At 44.3% G+C, this 17,317-nt stretch overlaps 1 protein-coding gene across 4 annotated transcripts in view; it reads left to right on the forward strand.

Moving 5' to 3' along the window:
• Positions 1-7,836: 7,836 nt before the first annotated feature.
• Positions 7,837-17,317, forward strand: part of LOC125457872 (NLR family CARD domain-containing protein 3-like) — a 46,048-nt gene continuing 36,567 nt past the window's right edge. For 2 of the 4 annotated variants that reach the window (XM_048542587.2, XM_048542591.2), the window contains exons 1-2: positions 7,837-7,948; positions 15,832-15,896. The gene's annotated coding sequence lies outside the window, so the exon portion shown is untranslated. The other 2 variants (XM_048542588.2, XM_048542589.2) reach the window with 2 other exon arrangements.

Below are 17,317 nucleotides of genomic sequence, written 5' to 3' on the forward strand. Positions count from 1 at the left end.
GGCTGGTTGTGTGGTGCAGTGGGGGGAGGGGACGAACTGGGCTGGTTTTGGGATGCGGTGGGGGAAGGGGAGATTTTGAAGCTGGTGAAGTCCACATTGATACCATTGGGCTGCAGGGTTCCCAAGCGGGATATGAGTTGCTATTCCTGCAACCTTCGGGTGGCATCATTGTGGCACTGCAGGAGGCCCATGATGGACATGTCATCTAAAAAATGGGAGGGGGAGTGGAAATGGTTTGCGACTGGGAGGTGCAGTTGTTTATTGCGAACCGAGCGGAGGTGTTCTGCAAAGCGGTCCCCAAGCCTCCGCTTGGTTTCCCCAATGTAGAGGAAGCCACACCAGGTACAGTGGATGCAGTATACCACATTGGTAGATGTGCTGGTGAACCTCTGCTTAATGTGGAAAGTCATCTTGGGGCCTGGGATAGGGGTGAAGGAGGAGGTGTGGGGGCAAGTGTAGCAAGTGCTACACTTCATCTCCTCCATCTCCTACCTACTAACCTCATCCCACCTCCTTGACCTGTCCATCTTCCCTGGACTGACCTATCCCCTCCCTACTTCCCCACCTATACTCTCCTCTCCACCTATCTTCTTTTCTCTCCATCTTCGGTCCGCCTCCCCCTCTCCCCCTATTTATTCCAGCGCCCTCACTCCGTCCCCCTCTCTGATGAAGGGTCTAGGCCCGAAACGTCAGCTTTTGTGCTCCTGAGATGCTGCTGGGCCTGCTGTGTTCATCCAGCCTCATTTCATTATCTTGGATTCTCCAGCATCTGCAGTTCCCATTATCACTAATATGTCACTTCAGCTTGTTTACACTAATGTCACAAGAATATAAGACACATCGTTAACTTTCAGGTGATCTTATTAAAAGTTGGGGACATGAGTAGTATTCTGTGTGTTGGCCTTTCATTTTAGTTCTCTTAAAAATAGGTTCATGGACTAGCATGCACATATTTCCAAGTGAAAGCTGTCAATAATTAATTTGATCTATACTTTTCTTTCACCAAATATTATGTTTAATTGCACCTAAGGTAGTTTATTCCAGTTTGATGTTGTTTTATTCTCCATCAATTACCATTTTATCTCATTCATGTGTTCTGGAGAAACCTTATTGTCCAGTTTAAAAAAAAACATGTTTTCATAATATCTATAAAACATTACTGTGTGTTTCCAAGTATGACCAAATTCTGCTCACTTATTCTTTACAAGGAATAATACAACTTTCTCAAAAGTGACTTTCTGTGTTGTACAAAGGCAAAATATGATGGATGATGGTATTCTTAAACAAACACAAAATGCTGGTGAAACTCACTAGATCTGGCAGCCTCTATGGAGAGAGAAGCAGAGTTAACCTTTTGATCCTGCTACGACTTCTTAAGAACTGAAGGGGGTTGGAAAATGATGGGTTTTTGAAATACTTTTGATAGAGATGGAAGAGGAGAAGGGGGTTAGATTAGATTAGATTCCCTACAGTGTGGAAACAGGCCCTTTGGCCCAACAAGTCCACACCGCCCCTTGATATATCCCATCCAGACCCATCCCCCTATAACCCACACACCCCTGAATACTATGGGCAATTTGACATGGTCAATCCACCTAACCTGCACATTCTTGGACTGTGGGAGGAAACTGGAGCACCCGGAGGAAACCCATGCAGACACGGGCATTTGCCCGAGAGTGGATTTGAGCCCAGGTCCCTGGTGCTGTGAGTCTGCAGTGCTAACCACTGAGCCACCGTGCCGCCCCAATGGATGGTATGGAGGTCCAGTGCAAAAGACAAATGGGTTGCTAAGGAAAAAGGAGAAATAGAAATGTATAATTGGTTTAAATCAAGGTGTGGAAGGGGAAATAATAGGTTGTTTCCGCTGAAAGTAAACAGGTCACAAACAAAAGAAGCCTGTGTGTGGTTGGGAGGTGCTGGGCTTAATAGGGCAGGGACAGAAGTCACCATTTGATGTCATGTTGTAATTTTAGGCACTTTGTTTTGACTTCATCTTATCTGTATGCATGTTGAACAAATTAAGCTTGTCACAGCACAGAAATCTTACTTTCAGATTGAGATTGAAAATTAAAGTCCACATAATTTCCAAACATTTGTCCAAACTTTTGCCCCTTTGTCAAATCAATTTTGAAATTTTCATGTTTGTGAACAGCACAGTGTTTTACCGATGATTTGACACAAATGTAAAGGATGCTATAATTGTAGCAGTCATGGAATGTCTGTGAGTATTAGAGACAGCAAGAACTGCAGATGTTGGAGTCAGAGATAACACAGTGTGGAGCTGGAGGAGCACAGCAGGCCAGGCAGCATCAGAGGAGCAGGAAAGTTGATATTTCGGATCAGGATCCTTCTTCAGAAGTGGGGAGGGTATAGGGATCTGAGAAATAAATAGAAAGAAGAGGGGTGGGGTTAAGAAAGGTAGGTGGGATGGTAATAGGTGAGTGCAAGTAGGCAGTGGTGGGGAATGGTGAGTGAGGTGGGGGTTGGATAGGTGAGAAAGAAGATGCACAGTTTGTGTCAGGTAAATGAGGTGGGCATGAGAGGGTGGGTTGGACACAGGATGAGGCTGCGAGTGGGGAGATTTTAAAACTGGTATATTCCATGTTTAGGCCATTGGGCTGTCGGCACCCGAGGCAGAACATGAGGTGTTGCTTCTCCAGTTTGCGAGTGGCATCTTTGTGGCATTGGAGGAGGCCCAGGATGGACCTGTCACCCAGGGAGTGGGAGGTTGTGTTAAAATGGTTAGTGACTGGAATGGTGTTGTTGTGTGTTGCATACAGGGTGCAGATGCTCTACAAAATGGTCCCCACGTCAATGCTTAGTCTCATCGATGTAGAGGAGGCCACATCGGGAACAGCGGAAACAGTAGACCAACTTGGTGGATGTGCAGGTGAATCCCTGTCTGATATGAAAGGTTTGCTTTGGGGCTTGAATGGAGGTGAGAGGTAGGAGGTGTGGGTGAGGTGTAGCCCTTCTGGTGCTGGGTGTGGTGGGGTTAGTGGGGAGCATGGAGCAGACGAGGGAATCACGGAGTGAACGGTCCCTACGAAAGGTAGATAGGGATGAGGAGGGAAATATCTATTTGGCTTTGGGGTCGAATTGTAGGTGGTGGAAGTGTTGGAGAATGACACGTTGAATACAAAGGTTAGTGGGGTGATATTTGAGGACAAGGGAGATTCTGTCTTTATTTTTGTTGGGCAGAGGGTGTTTGAGGGCAGAAGTGTGGGAAATGCAAGAGATGCGGTTGAGCGCATTTTTGATCACTGGTGGGGGGCAAGTTGAAGTCCTTGAAATAAGAGGACACATTGGATCTCTGTCAGTGGAATCCCCATCTTGGGAGCAGATGCCGCAGAGTCTGAGGAATTGGGAGTAGGGGATCGCATTCCTGCAGGAGGGTGGGTGAGAAGAGGTGAAGTCCAGGTAGCTGTGGGAATTGGTGGGCTTGAAATTATGTCAGTTTCAAGGTGGTCACCAAAAGATGGAGACAAAGAGGCCCAGGAAGGAGAGAGAGGTATCAGAAACAATCCAGGTGACTTTGAGGTTGGGGTAGAAGGTGTTAGTAAAGTTGATGAACTGTTCATGATCCTCATAGGAGAACGAGGCAGGGCCTATAATGTCATCAATGTAGTGGAGGAAGAGGTGGAGGATAGTGCTGGTGTGGCAGCAGAAAAGGGACTGTGAGGTGAGGAAGAAGTGGAGGGATTTTAGGCCATCTGCAAGGGGGATATAAGTGTACGGGGATTGGATGTCCACAGTGAAGATAAGGGAAGTGGAAGTCTTGGAGGAGATGGAAGTCATGGGTGATGTCCTGAACATAGGTGAGGAGTTCCTGGACATGGGGGAGGGGGAGAGTGCAGAATATGTAGTCAAGGTAAGTGGAGATGAGTTCAGAGTGGCTGGAGTAGGCAGAGACAATGGGTCGGCTGGGGCAGTTGGGTTTGTGGATTTCGGGAAGGAGATAGAAACGGGCGGTGCGGGGCTGGGGAATGATGAGGCCCCCTACTCTCCCTCGACGTCTTCATTTCCAATTGCTGTCACAACATCAATTGCCTCAATCGCTCCACCTCTCTCACTCACTACAATCTCTCCCCTATGGAACGCACGGCCCTCCATTCCCTCTGCTCCAACCCTAACCTCACCATTAAATACACAGATAAAGGGGGCACAGTAGTGGTATGGCACACTGACCTTTACATCACCAAGGCCAGGAGCAAGCTCTGACACCTCATCCTACTGCCCCCTCAAACATGACCCCACTCTTGACCACTGAAACTTTATCTGTCAGACCATTCATAACCTCATCACCTCAGGTGACCTCCCACCTACAGCCTCCAACCTCCAACCTGGCCATGGACGCCTGCATGGGCCGAAGTTATGCCTGACTCTTCGTAGGATACGTGGAACAGTCCCTCTTCCGCTGATACACTGGCATTAGCCCCCGCCGCCTCCTCCTCCTCTGCTACATTGATGACTGTATCGGGCTGCCTCGTGCTCCCACAAGGAGCTTGAATGGTTCACCAACTTTACTAAAATCTTTCACCCCAACCTAATGTTCACCTGGACCATCTCTGATACTTCCCTGTCCTTCCTGGACCTCTCTGTCAACATCTCTGGAGACTGCAGCGAAACTGACATCCATTTCCAACACACTGACTCTCATAGCTACCTCATCTACACCTCATTTCACAGGCATATCAGGTTCACTTGACTCATTCTTAGGTTGATAACAAAGTATGGAGCTGGATGAACACAGCAGGCCAAGCAGCACCTTAGGAGCACAAAAGCTGACGTTTCAGGCCTCGACCCTTCATCAGAAAAGAGGGAGGGGGAGAGGGTTCTGAAATAAATATGGAGAGAGGGGGAGGCAGATCGAAGATGGATAGAGGAGAAGATAGGTGGAGAGGAGACAGACAAGTTAAAGGGGCGGGGATGGAGCCTGTAGAGGTGAGTGTAGGTGGGGAGGTAGGGAGGGGATAGGTCAGTCCAGGGAGGATGGACAGGTCAAGGGGGCGGGATGAGGTTAGTAGGTAGGAAATGGAGGTGCGGCTTGAGGTGGGAGGAGGGGATAGGTGAGAGGAAGGACAGGTTAGGGAGGCGGGGACGAGCTGGGCTGGTTTTGGGATGCAGTGGGGGAAGGGGAGATTTTGAAGCTTGTGAAGTACACATTGATACTATTGGGCTTCAGGGTTCCCAAGCGGAATGTGAGTTGCTGTTCCTGCAACCATCGGGTGGCATGGTTGTGGCACTGCAGGAGGCCCAGGATGGACATGTCATCTAAAGAATGGGAGGGGGAGTGGAGATGGTTCGCGACTGGGAGGTGCAGTTGTTTATTGCGAACCAAGCATAGACATTCTGCAAAGCGGTCTCCAAGCCCCCACTTGGTTTTCCCGATGTAGAGGAAGCCACACCGTATACAGCCGATGCAGTATACCACATTGGCAGATGTGCAAGTGAACATCTGCTTGATGTGATAAGTCTTTTTGGGGCCTGGGATAGGGGTGAGGGAGGAGGTGTGGGGGCAGGTGTAGCACTTCCTGCAGTTGCAGGGGAAGGTGCCGGGTGTGGTGGGGCTGGAAGGGAGTGTGGAGCGGACAAGGAAGTCACAGACATAGTGGTCTCTCCGGAAGGCAGACAAGGGTGGGGATGGAAAACTGTCTTTGGTGGGAGGGGCGGATTGCAAATGGCGGAAGTGTTGGAGGATGATGCGTTGGATCCGGAGGTTGGTGGGGTGGTATGTGAGGAAAAGGGGGATTCTTTTTTGGTGTTAACGTGGGGACAGGGTGTGAGGGATGAGTTGCGGGAAATGCAGGAGACATGGTCGAGGGTGTTCTCGACCACTGCGGGGGGTGAAGTTGCGGTCCTTGAAGAACGAGGACATCTGAGATGTGTGGAAATGGAATGCCTCAACCTCGGAATAGATGCGGCAGAGGCGAAGGAATTGGGAATGGGGGATGGAATTTTTGCAGGAAGGTTGGTGGGAGGAGGTGTATTCTAGGTAGCTGTGGGAGTCGGGGGGCTTGAAATGGATATCGGTTTCTAGGCGATTGCCTGAGATGGAGACAGAGAGGTCCAGGAAGGTGACGGATGTGCTGGAGATGGCCCAGGTGAACTTGAGGTTGGGGTGGAAGGTGTTGGTGAAGTGGATGAATGGTTCGAGCTCCTCTTGGGAGCACGAGGCAGTGTCGATACAGTCATCAATGTAAAGGAGAAAGAGGTGGGGTTTAGGGCCAGCGTAGGTGCGGAAGAGGGACTGTTCCACGTAACCTACAAAGAGGCAGGCATAGCTTAGGCCCATACGGGTACCCATGGCCACACCTTTGTCTGTTAGAAGTAGGAGGAATCGAAAGAGAAGTTGTTGAGGGTGAGGACAAATTTGGCTAATTGGATGAGGGTGGTGGTGGAGGGGGATTGGTCAGGCCTGCAGGACAGGAAGCGGAGGGCCTTTAGGCCAACTGTATGGGGAATGCAGGTGTATTCCCATGGATGTCCATGGTGAAAATGTGGTCTTGGGGACCGGGGAATTAGAGGTTCTGGAGGAGGTGGAGGGCGTGGTTAGTGTCACAGATGTAGGTAGGGAGTTTCTGGACCAAGAGGTAGAAAATGAAGTCCAGACAGGTGGAGATGAATTCGATTAGGCAGGAGCAGGCAGAGACAATGGGTTGATCAGGGCAGGCGGGTTTGTGGATTTTGTGAAGGGGATAGAAGCGGGCAGTGCAGGTTTGGGGAACGATGAGGGTGGAGGCTTTGGGAGGGAGGTCACCTGAGATGATGAGGTTGTAGGTGGTTTGGGAGATGATGGTTTGGTGCTTGGGGGTGGGGTCATGATCTGGGGGCGGTAGGAGGAGGTGTCGGCCTTTGTGCTCCAGAAGACATCATGGGGTGTGCGCGTTCAATGTACATAAGGCCAGACTGATGTACTCAAGGCAAGCCAGAATTCGCTCTGTCCTCTGATCTTCCAACTCTTTCTCAGCTAGGTTATAAAATACAACCTCCCCACCTGCATTAACACACAGCTGTGTCCGACATATTCAACCTATTATCCAGGACAATAGGCTTGTTGACTTTTCATTATTTACTTGTATATAGTGGGCCCGACGCCCAGTGCATTATGAAGATCAGTTTGAGGGTGAATGGAAACATGGTTGGTTGACTATCTGACACATTTAATGTGCCACTCCTGCCTCAATCATGCCCATGGAATGTGTAAAATCCAACCTCATGTGTCTACCCATGCACCATAAAATGGAGAAGCAGCTGGCAGCGCAGACAAATCTTTGGCTTCCTTTGACTCTGTCCTCTCCTCCCTCAAAGCCAGTCACAATGTGTCTCCCAATGAAAGTCCAGCTCTGGTAACCTTTGATAGCCATCTTTTGTTCTCCAAATTGCTGGGAGTTTTTAATACAGCATTAAACATGGACAAATCATTTACTAATGCTTGCTGATGACATATGTCTCACACAACTTTCTCTTCAAATTACTAATTACAGATGTTAAGGACAATATTAAGCATAACATTGTGGATCAGTTCTTTCTGATAATTAATGCATTGCTGTTAAGAAAAATCTTGCTAACTTCCGAAATTGAGAATGTGTCCAAATGACATGATGGATTTTCATCAGGCAACCTTAATTTTCTAAACATGTTTAGTGATTGCCAACAGTCTATACTGACTTTATGAGCAAATATTTGATGAAACTTTATTGTTGAAAAGGGCATGTAATCTACTTATGACACAAATACACTGAACCCACGCTTATAAGTTTGCAGTTAATATGTAATCTTTATAGCATGAACAATTATAAAGAGTCAACACCACAGATCAAACCAAAGTCGAGCCTTGCATTTATCAAAAGTATCAAAAGCATAAGGAAATACTTCAGAATTTGCTGTGCCTTGCTTCTTTGAAGACATTTTACTTCAAGATATTTATCGAGCTACTTAGGATATGGTAATTTTCCTTTTGTTTTCTTATGACGTGTTCAAACTTGCTATAATTTAAAATAACAAATTCACAAATTAAGATAGGGCATGAGCCATGCTTCTTAGTGTACATACATATAATTAATAGAAATAGGTGAGTTAAAGATTATTGACTACGAACAGACATTTTTCTTCGCATGTGAGTAGCATAGCAAGGTCAGCACTTAATGCATATACCTAATTGACCTTGAGAAAGTGACCTTGGTTTGCTCCCTTGTTAGATATCAACAACAGCATTAAACCTGTGCAACCCACACCTCAACCAAGTTGAGAAGTGGTAGGCCTTAATGGTGACCTTTGCCAGAAATTGAGCTTTTTCTGTTTGGTGTCACTACATGTTGCAAACTAGCTGCCTAACCAGCTGAGCGAACTGACCTCTGGTGATCGTTCTGGTCTTTTGGAACAATGCAGTCCGTGAAGTGTGGGTTTGCCATGAGGGTGGGAGTTCCAGGATGTTGGACCCAGCAACAGTGAAGAAGCTGCAAAATAGTCAGGATGAAGTGCACCTTGCAAGGTGGTGTTCCAATGCATCTGCTGCCTTTGTTTTTCTAGGTGGTAGAGTTCACAGTTTTGGGAAATGCTTTGTAGGAGGTTTAGCAAGTTGCTGCAGATGGTACACACTTCTGTCTTTGTGCTTTGGTTTAGTGGAGGAATTGAAAGTGGTAATGGGTTGCTAATCAAGACTGTTGCTCTCTTTGGATTGTGTCAGGCCTCAAAAGCTTGTAGCAGCACTCACTGAACAAATAGAGAGTATTTCATCTTGTAGCTGATTCGCAGGCTTTAGAGAATTAGGAGACAAATTACTCATTGTGGAATTCCCAGCCTCTAACCTGCTCTTAAAGCTACAAGGCATAAGCATGGTTTGATATAAAATTGTATGAAGTTAAGTTGCTAAATAGTTCATGGATTAAATTTTGCATGTTTCTGCTGGGGTATTTTCAGTAATGGTACGGGTAAAATATGGTAGGTGACCAGATCAACATATTCACTTGCGTCCATGAATTCATCCTATTTACACCTGGGTGGGCTGGCACCAAAGTTGACAGCCCAATCATCATATGTAAATAAATAATTTAGTAATGATAAATAATTTTACTTTCATGCAGTTGGTGGAAATGGGTAATCCAATTTTAAAGAGACTTGAAGGATGGGAATTAGTTTTTGTTGGGGTGCACTTAATGCACTGGGCATCTTCCCAGAAGGTAGTATTTCACTTGTTTCTTCTCTACCTGTGCTTTGGAATCTATCAGATTTCACTTACTGTATCTTTAAGCTGCCCCTCCCTCTCTTCTACTTACTACCTCTGACTCACCTCACTCTAGGAATAGATTGGGACTTTCATCCCAGGCCTGCGTGCAATCCAAGCAGTGTCCAATGCTGATCTCCAGCAGCCCTGAAGGGTGGGACTGTCTCTCACTTGGCCCTTATTGACACTAGCTGCAGCATAATATCACTGCAGGCATCTTTGCTTTGGTTAGAAATTGACATTTTAGTGTTTAGCATGATTTGTCTGCTCCCCTACAAAATGCTGCCCAATAATCCTAAAATTGCACAGGTCTTCTACTGTTTTAAGGTCTAATTAGGATTTCTAGGGAAATGCCATAACAATATTATCTTAGTCTTCTGCTGCAGCTAGGCCAAGAGATCAGTGGAACTCCATTAAGAGTTTGGGATGAAAGTGTTCAAACAATCTCTAAAAACTTGGATAACTAGCAAAAACTTAGAAAGAATTTCACAAAAGCTCCTAAAAGCTGTCCCTTCAGTATAGTTCACACCCGCTTCTGAGATTGCCCATGTTTCCAGAAGGGCTGATGGTTTAAAATGTTTCATAATTTTTAAGAATAAACTACTGTGTTTCTATGGTGTAAATGCTTAGAGTTTTGACGTATTCAAAATGTGCCAAGGTATTATTGTGAATCATTGAGTTAGTTGGATTGAAGATCTTCTCTTTCTTAAAGTGAGATCTGTGAAATCCACCTGTGACAAATGGCTTTTGTAGTTTTCCAGTGTGTCAGATTGGAATAAGGACTGAGAGGCCTTGACTATGAGGAGGGAATGTTTGGAACCCTGTCTCCAATACTGTCAAATGTTGCTGAGTCTGTCAATTTTTATCTGGGGCATGTGAAGAATAGAGGCTGTTAATTTGGTGGATGCAATTTTTCTTCACAATCAGCCATGGATTATTGGAGATACTGTAGTACTGTTCAGACTGTTTGGACCTGACTGCCCATTAATAGCGCCTGAAATTGGTAAAAGTGTCGATGACTTTGGTTGGTGAACTGCAAATACTTCATTCTAATCTGCAGTACAGTGTCTGAAAACTGTTTTCAGTAGAAACTGTTGAAAGACATTTGATAAATAATTGAAGAAATAAAATTTATAAAGGCCTATTGGGAAGAGCAGAAAAATGTGGCCCTTTGGGATAATGAAACCAATGCAAACGCAATGCAGCATTGGTGGTCTTCTGAAAGTCATCTGTGATTTTATGTATTTATTATTTACGCACATTTTCAAGGTAATTTACAATGGCAGTTCCCATAAGTGTAGATAGTACAAACATTAGGATAACAGCACTGCTGACATTCCAATAAGGGGACAATGGTGGGTAAGTAATTTAAAACATTGTTGCAATTTGTATCCTATTGTGTTTATTTAGATTTAGTAGTGTTTTTCCATTCGTCACGATAGTTTTTTGCAAGCTGACGATTTGAACTAATCAGGCAAAGCAATTTTGCCATTGGATATACTTTAAAACCTTTTATAAGTGACTTGTGTCAAAGTTTTGAAGTAAGATGCCGATGCATCATGCCTGGACCCATTTAAATGCAGAATGGTTTGTATTTGCAGCTTTTTATAACTCTGAGCCAAACTAGATTCTGTTTTGAGTATTTGTCAAAGCTACAGCAGTTTTTTTTACATTTCTCCAAGGATCCATTTTGCCCAATACCGTCTGTTCTTCTCATTCAAAAACAAGTGCAGGAAATGGTCAAACATGGCAAGTGTTATGGACGAATCGTTCTTGAACATTTTTGGTTTAAGAATTTCTTTTCATGTTGTTCAGTCATCATGGATTCCATTCACTAAATTATATAATGCTCATAATATGAAATGCTGCATGTAAATTGCCTTTTAATACATTCTTAAAGATGATATTTACAGATGAGTGAGGTGAGTGTGTCTTCTTCTCATTGGGGAATCTAATGCAGTCCCTCCTAAATGAGGCAATGGATGTACTCCTTTTTCATCTGCCACCGAATACTTTTAAGTTATTTTGTGCACCTCCTGGAAAGTCTGACAACCCCAGTGTAAGAAGTAATATAGTAGTATGTAGTGTTCTGGAATTGTGGTGTACAATTGGGACAGAGTAAAGGAATCATTACTCAGCATGCAAGATGATGCACCTGATATGGAATTGCCTGATGCCAACATTTGCTAATCTTAGTGAGCACAAACCCGTCAGACCAAAACTCTTCCTGCATTCTTTGAATTGGATTTGAATGTGGGTGCTTTGTGAGTTGATACGTTCAACATCTGGACCAACATACTTGTAGGAGATAAAGTTAATTTGTTGGGATGAAAACCTGATGCTTCCCTCATGAATTATAATTTTCCAGGCACAGGTAATCTGATGTAAGAGGACTGAAGTTCTCAAGTGCTAGCAGAATCTTGCGTACTCAGTGGGGGTGGAACTAGAGGTGGGCAGGGCACTTAAATAGGCAGGGTAGCATTATATCTGAACCTACCTCCACCATAATTAATCTCTTAGCAGAAAGGTCTGTTGTTAGTCTTCCTGCCCTGCTACCAAATAAGGACTCTTTACGAGCCTCATTCTGCCCGCAGTGGGATAAACCCATCTGCAAGCAATCCTATCACTATGAGGCTTGCATAACAGGTCAAACAGGTCAGACTGTGCTAGTTGCTTGTCAAGTTGGGGTTGAAGTCCCCTTGATCAAAAGCAATCGGTACATGATCGAGGGGACTGGGCATTTCATGGAGGAATGATGAAGGTGGTGGCTTTCTAAACCCCACCCCCCCACCTACGCACATGTTTGCACGTGCATGTACACACACACACACACACACACACACACACACACACACACACGTGAGATCAAGATTCCAGGGATGGTATGTCCCATTAGGGTGAAGGATTAGGGATCACTGGCTGATGAGGGATAGCGAGGCTCTGGTCAGGAAAAAAAAAGGCATACATTGGGTTTGATCTATTGGGCTCAAGTGAAACCCAAGATGACTAGAAGAAGTGTAGGAGCATGCTTAAGAGGGAGATCAGAACAGCAAAAAGAGAATATGAGATGGATCTGGCAGATAAGGTTAACAATAATCCCAAGAGGTTTTATAGCCCTGTTAAGAGTAAAAAGGCTAGGGAGAGAATAGGTCCCCTCAAAGATCAGAATGGCCATCTATGTGTGGAACCACAGGAGATGGGGGAGACCTTTAATGAATATTCTCCTCAGTGTTTCCTGAGGAGAAAATTATGGATGCTAAGGAAATAAGGGAAACAAGTGGTGATGTTTTAGACTGCATACACATTACCAGGGATGAGGTGTTTTCAGCCTTAGATCACATCAGGCCTGATCAAGTCCATCCTTGGATGTTGTGGGTCTGGGAAGAAATTGCAGAGGCCCTTAACAGAGATTTTTGGTTCATCGTTAGCCACCGGTGAAGTTCCGGAAGACTGGAGGATAGCTAATGTTGTTCCATTGTTTAAGAGGGAGATCAGAACAGCAAAAAGCTCCTACACTTCTTCTAGTCATCTTGGGTTTCACTTAAGAAAGGTAGCAAAGACAAGCCAGGGAATTACAGGTCAGTGAGCCTGATATCAATGGTAGGCAAGTTATTGGAGAGGATACTGAGGGACAGGATCAACCAACATTTGGATAGTCAAGGTCTGGTTAGGAATAGTCTGATTAGGATTTGTGCACGGAAGACAAATATCTAACAAATCTTTTAGAGTATTTTGAAGAGGTAACCAAGAGGATAGATAAGGGTAGGGCAGTGGATGTTGTCTATATGGACTTTAGTAAGGCCTTTCTCAAGGTCTTGCATGGCAGGCTAGTCATGAAGGTTAAGTGACATGGGATCCAGGGGGAGCTAGTTAATTGGATTCAAAACTGGCTCAGTGGTAGGAAGCAGAGAGTGATGGTTGATGATTGTTTCTCACAGTGGAAACCTGTGACTAGTGGTGTGCCACAGGGGTAGTGGAAAGTGTGTAAAGATTTACGAGGAAGTTGCCAGGACAGGTAGGCCTGAATTATAGGGAGAGGATGACCAGGATAGGACTTCATTCCTTGGAACGTAGGAAAATGAGGGGCGACCTTATTGAGGTGTAGAAAATCATGAGAGGCATAGATAGGATGAATGCATATAGCGCTTTTCCCAGGGCTAGGATTTGAAAAACTAGGGGGCTTAGGTTTAAAATGAGAGGGGATAGGTTTAAGGAGGACCTGAGGTCCTCCTTAAACTTCTTCATGCAGAGACTGGTGCGTACATGGAATGGGCTGCTGGACAAAGTGGTTGAGGCAGGTACAATAGCAACATTTTAAAAAAACTTTTGGATAATATGTGGATGGGAAGGGTTTTGAGGGATATGGACCAAATGCGCAGCTAGCTGAGTGGGCACCATGGGCAGCATGGACCAGTTTGGGCCAAAGGGCTTGTTTCCATGCTGTGTCATTCTATGAGTCTATGATTTCTCCTGGATCTTTGCCTGCTCAAAATGATTGTCTACTTTTTTGTAGAAAATGCAATTGCCTCTTCTTGAATGTTGTGCATAGCTCTTGCTTGTTGTAACAACTTCACAAAAAAAATTCTTCCTGATCACTCTCCTCACATTATGTGACAACTTTCAATTGATGAGTATTTATTACTGACTCTAACTACTGAAAATAATCTTTCCTTTTATTGAATATATGAATAGACGAGTAAGGAACAGAATAGGTCATTCAACCCATAAGCCTATTTACTGTCTGATTGGATAATGGTGTGATGAAGCCTCATAGTATATTAAAACTTAGTTCTAAGATGCGGGAAAAATAGGTTGTGTTTTTAAGTATTGGTAAAAGGCAACTAGGAATTCAGACTTCTATCTTGCAGCCTATGATGGGCAGCACGGTGGCTCAGTGGTTAGCACTGCAGCCTCACAGCGCCAGGGACCCAGGTTCGATTCCAGCCTCGGGCGACTGTCTGTGTGGAGTTTGCACGTTCTCCCCATGTCTGCGTGGGTTTCCTTCGGGTGCTCCGGTTTCCTCCCATAGTCCAAAGATGTGCAGGCTAGGTGGATCGACCATGTTAAATTGCCCAGGGTGTGTGTGGGTTATAGGGGAATGGGTCTCGTTGGAATGCTTCAAAGGGCAGTGTGGATTTGTTGGGCCGAAGGGCCTGTTTCCACACTCTAGGGAATCTAATCTAATCTAATCTTATGATGCAGGAATAGTTGAGAAAAGGGATAGCATTTTACACAGAATAAGAAGAGGATGCTGAGTAGTTGGGCATTTATTGGTTTGGAGATGCAGCAATTTAAACTCTCTGACCAGACTGGTAGATTCTGATTAGTCAAGGCATTGCCATAGGGACGCAGCTGTGTTTGGCTGCCTCCATGATCCTTTTATTTGATACGGATGCAAGGTGCAAATTCCTTTCAATTACACAGCATCCTGATTTGGAATATTGCCGTTCCTTCAGAGTTGCTGGGCCAAGAGCCTAAAAGTTCCTTCTAGCAGTATGGTAGATATTTTATCATCCCAAGGATGCAGCTGTTTAGGAAGACTCCTTTTACAGCCTTCTTGAGTGGATTTAGGGATAGGCAATAAATGCTGGCATAGCCACCACACCCTCATCCCTGTGAGTGAAAAGAAAACAAGATAGTTTCTCTTTGGGATCTGCCAGTATCATAACAAAAGCTAATTTGATTGTGGCTTCAGTTCCCTGCCTACACCTAAACCTGTTAACTCCCTTGTTCGTAAATAACCTATGTAACTCAGTTTTAAAAAAGGGTCGGTGACCCTGCAATTCTCCTTTCAAAGGAAGAGGATTTTACAGACTCTCAACTTTCTGAGTGAACAATCCCCCCCCATTTCTTTCTTAAATGGAAAACCCTTATTTTTAAATAGTGCCACCAGTGGTCTTTCCCACAAGATTAGACAAGCTTCTCACAGTCACCCTACCGAGTCCCTCAGTCATTTGTACGTTTCAATGAGATTAACCTCATTACTTGAAACTTCAATTGAGTTCAGGCACCTTATCCAAATACACTGCTCATCCATGGAATTAGTTGTAGGAAAATATCCCTACTTTTACATTCCATTCTATTTGTAATAAATCTCAGCTGTTGTTACTGTATACAAATCTTTTGTGATTGATATACTAAAACACTGAGCTCCCTTTGTCCCTATCTATTCTGTAATCTCTCTCCATTTAAATAATTTCCTAGTTATGAAGACAAGTTACCTAAAATATTACTTATAATATCAATGTATGGACCAGTACATATACATTTATCTTGAATTTTTTGAGAGGTGGTGGGATTGTCGTTGAACTAGAGCTAGCAATTGATCTTGGGGCAAGGTTTGAATTTCACTGTGACAGGTAGTGAAAACTGAACTCAATTAATAAATATGGAATGTTTAATAACGGGTTGTGTTCGTAACTTTAGCTCTTCTGGTTTTGATGAATGAAGGAAAAGCCTTTCCAGTGTGTAAGAATAATCCTGGTTGAATTTGATGGGAAGTAAAATTAGGCAAGGTATAGATTGGTCAATCAGTTCAATTCTTCTGCTTTTATGCAGTTGAAAACCATTTCCAATATCTTAATTTGTTTTTTATTCACTTGCAGGACGGGACTGTCACCGGTTGGCAGGCATTTACAGCCCATCCCTAGTTGCCCTTGAGAAGGTGTTGGTGAGTTGCCTTCTTGAATTGCTGCAGCCCTTGTGCTCCAGATTGAACAACAAATCTGAGAGTTCCAGAATTTGACCCAGCAATTCTGAAACAATGATGATATAAGTCTAAGTCAGGATGGAGAGTGGCTTGGAGAGGAACTTGCAGGTATTAGTTGCCCTTGTCCTTTTAAAAAGTGTGGTGGGGCAGCATGGTAGCTCAGTGGTTAATACTGCTGCTTCACAGGACCATGGACCTGGGTTCAATTCCAGCCTTGGGTAACTGTGTGAAGTTTGCATGTTCTCCTTGTGTCTGCATGGGTTTTTGCTGGGTGATCTAGCTTCCTCTCACAGTCCAAAGATGTGCAGATTGGGGGATTGGCCATGCTAAATTGCTCCATGGTGTCCAGGGATTGTAGACAAGTTGGGTTAGCCATGGTAAAATGCAGAGTTACAGGGATAGGGTGAGATATTCTTTGAAAGGTCAATGCAGATGTGACGGGCTGAATGGCCTCTTTCCACAATGTAGGGATTAATTTCTATGGAAGTTCGAGATGGAAGTGGCTGTGAGTTTGGAAGATGTTGTCTCAGGACCTTCGGTGAATTTCTGCCATGCATCTTGTAGATAGTATTCACCACTGCTACTGAGCATCAGTGGTGGAGTGAGTGGATGCTCGTGGATGTATTGCTAATCAAGTGAGCTACTTCGTTCAGATGGAGTCAAACTTCTTGAATGTTGATGAAGTTGTACCCATCTAGGCAAGTGGGGAGCATTCTATCACACTCCTGACTTGTGCCTTGTAAATGGTAGACAGGCTCTGGGACTTAGGAGATGAGTTACTCACCAGAGTAATCCTAACCTCTGACCTATGTTTGTAACCTCTGAATTTATATCAACTGAGTTTCTAGTTAATAGTAACCCTGGATGTGTGATAATGGGGGATTTGGTCATAGTAATAGTCTTGAATATCAAGGGGCAGTGGTTAGATTGCCTCTTATTGGTGATGGTCATTGCCTTGCACATGTGTAGCATGAACATTATGTGAATATTTAGTATGATCGGTGAAGATAATCCTGCTGTAGGTGCTTTGGGTGTGGACTTCAATAGTGGACATTGCATATTTGAATATAACTTCTCTTGTAAAATGCTGGCAGTGGTCCAGCAACTCTACAAATATTTGGAAAAATATCCATGTATCGTAAAGATCATAACTTTTTTGTTGTATTTTTGACTGTGAACTGAAATGAGAAAAAGGCTGTTTTAAAACAAAGATCATACAAAGAGTTGCTGTACTTTTTGAAAGCAGGCTACATGACACTCAATACAAGTGCTGTTTATGCTGTTTGTTGAAGTAGTGGGGAAAGACTAATTGCAGACAGACTGGAACTGTGTATAAATGGAGATTCAGCTGGTAATATGTAGCTGATTGGTCTGGGGAATGG

The sequence above is a fragment of the Stegostoma tigrinum genome, chromosome 14 (genome assembly GCF_030684315.1).
Source record: "Stegostoma tigrinum isolate sSteTig4 chromosome 14, sSteTig4.hap1, whole genome shotgun sequence".
In the NCBI taxonomy this organism is placed as follows: Eukaryota; Metazoa; Chordata; class Chondrichthyes; order Orectolobiformes; family Stegostomatidae; genus Stegostoma; species Stegostoma tigrinum.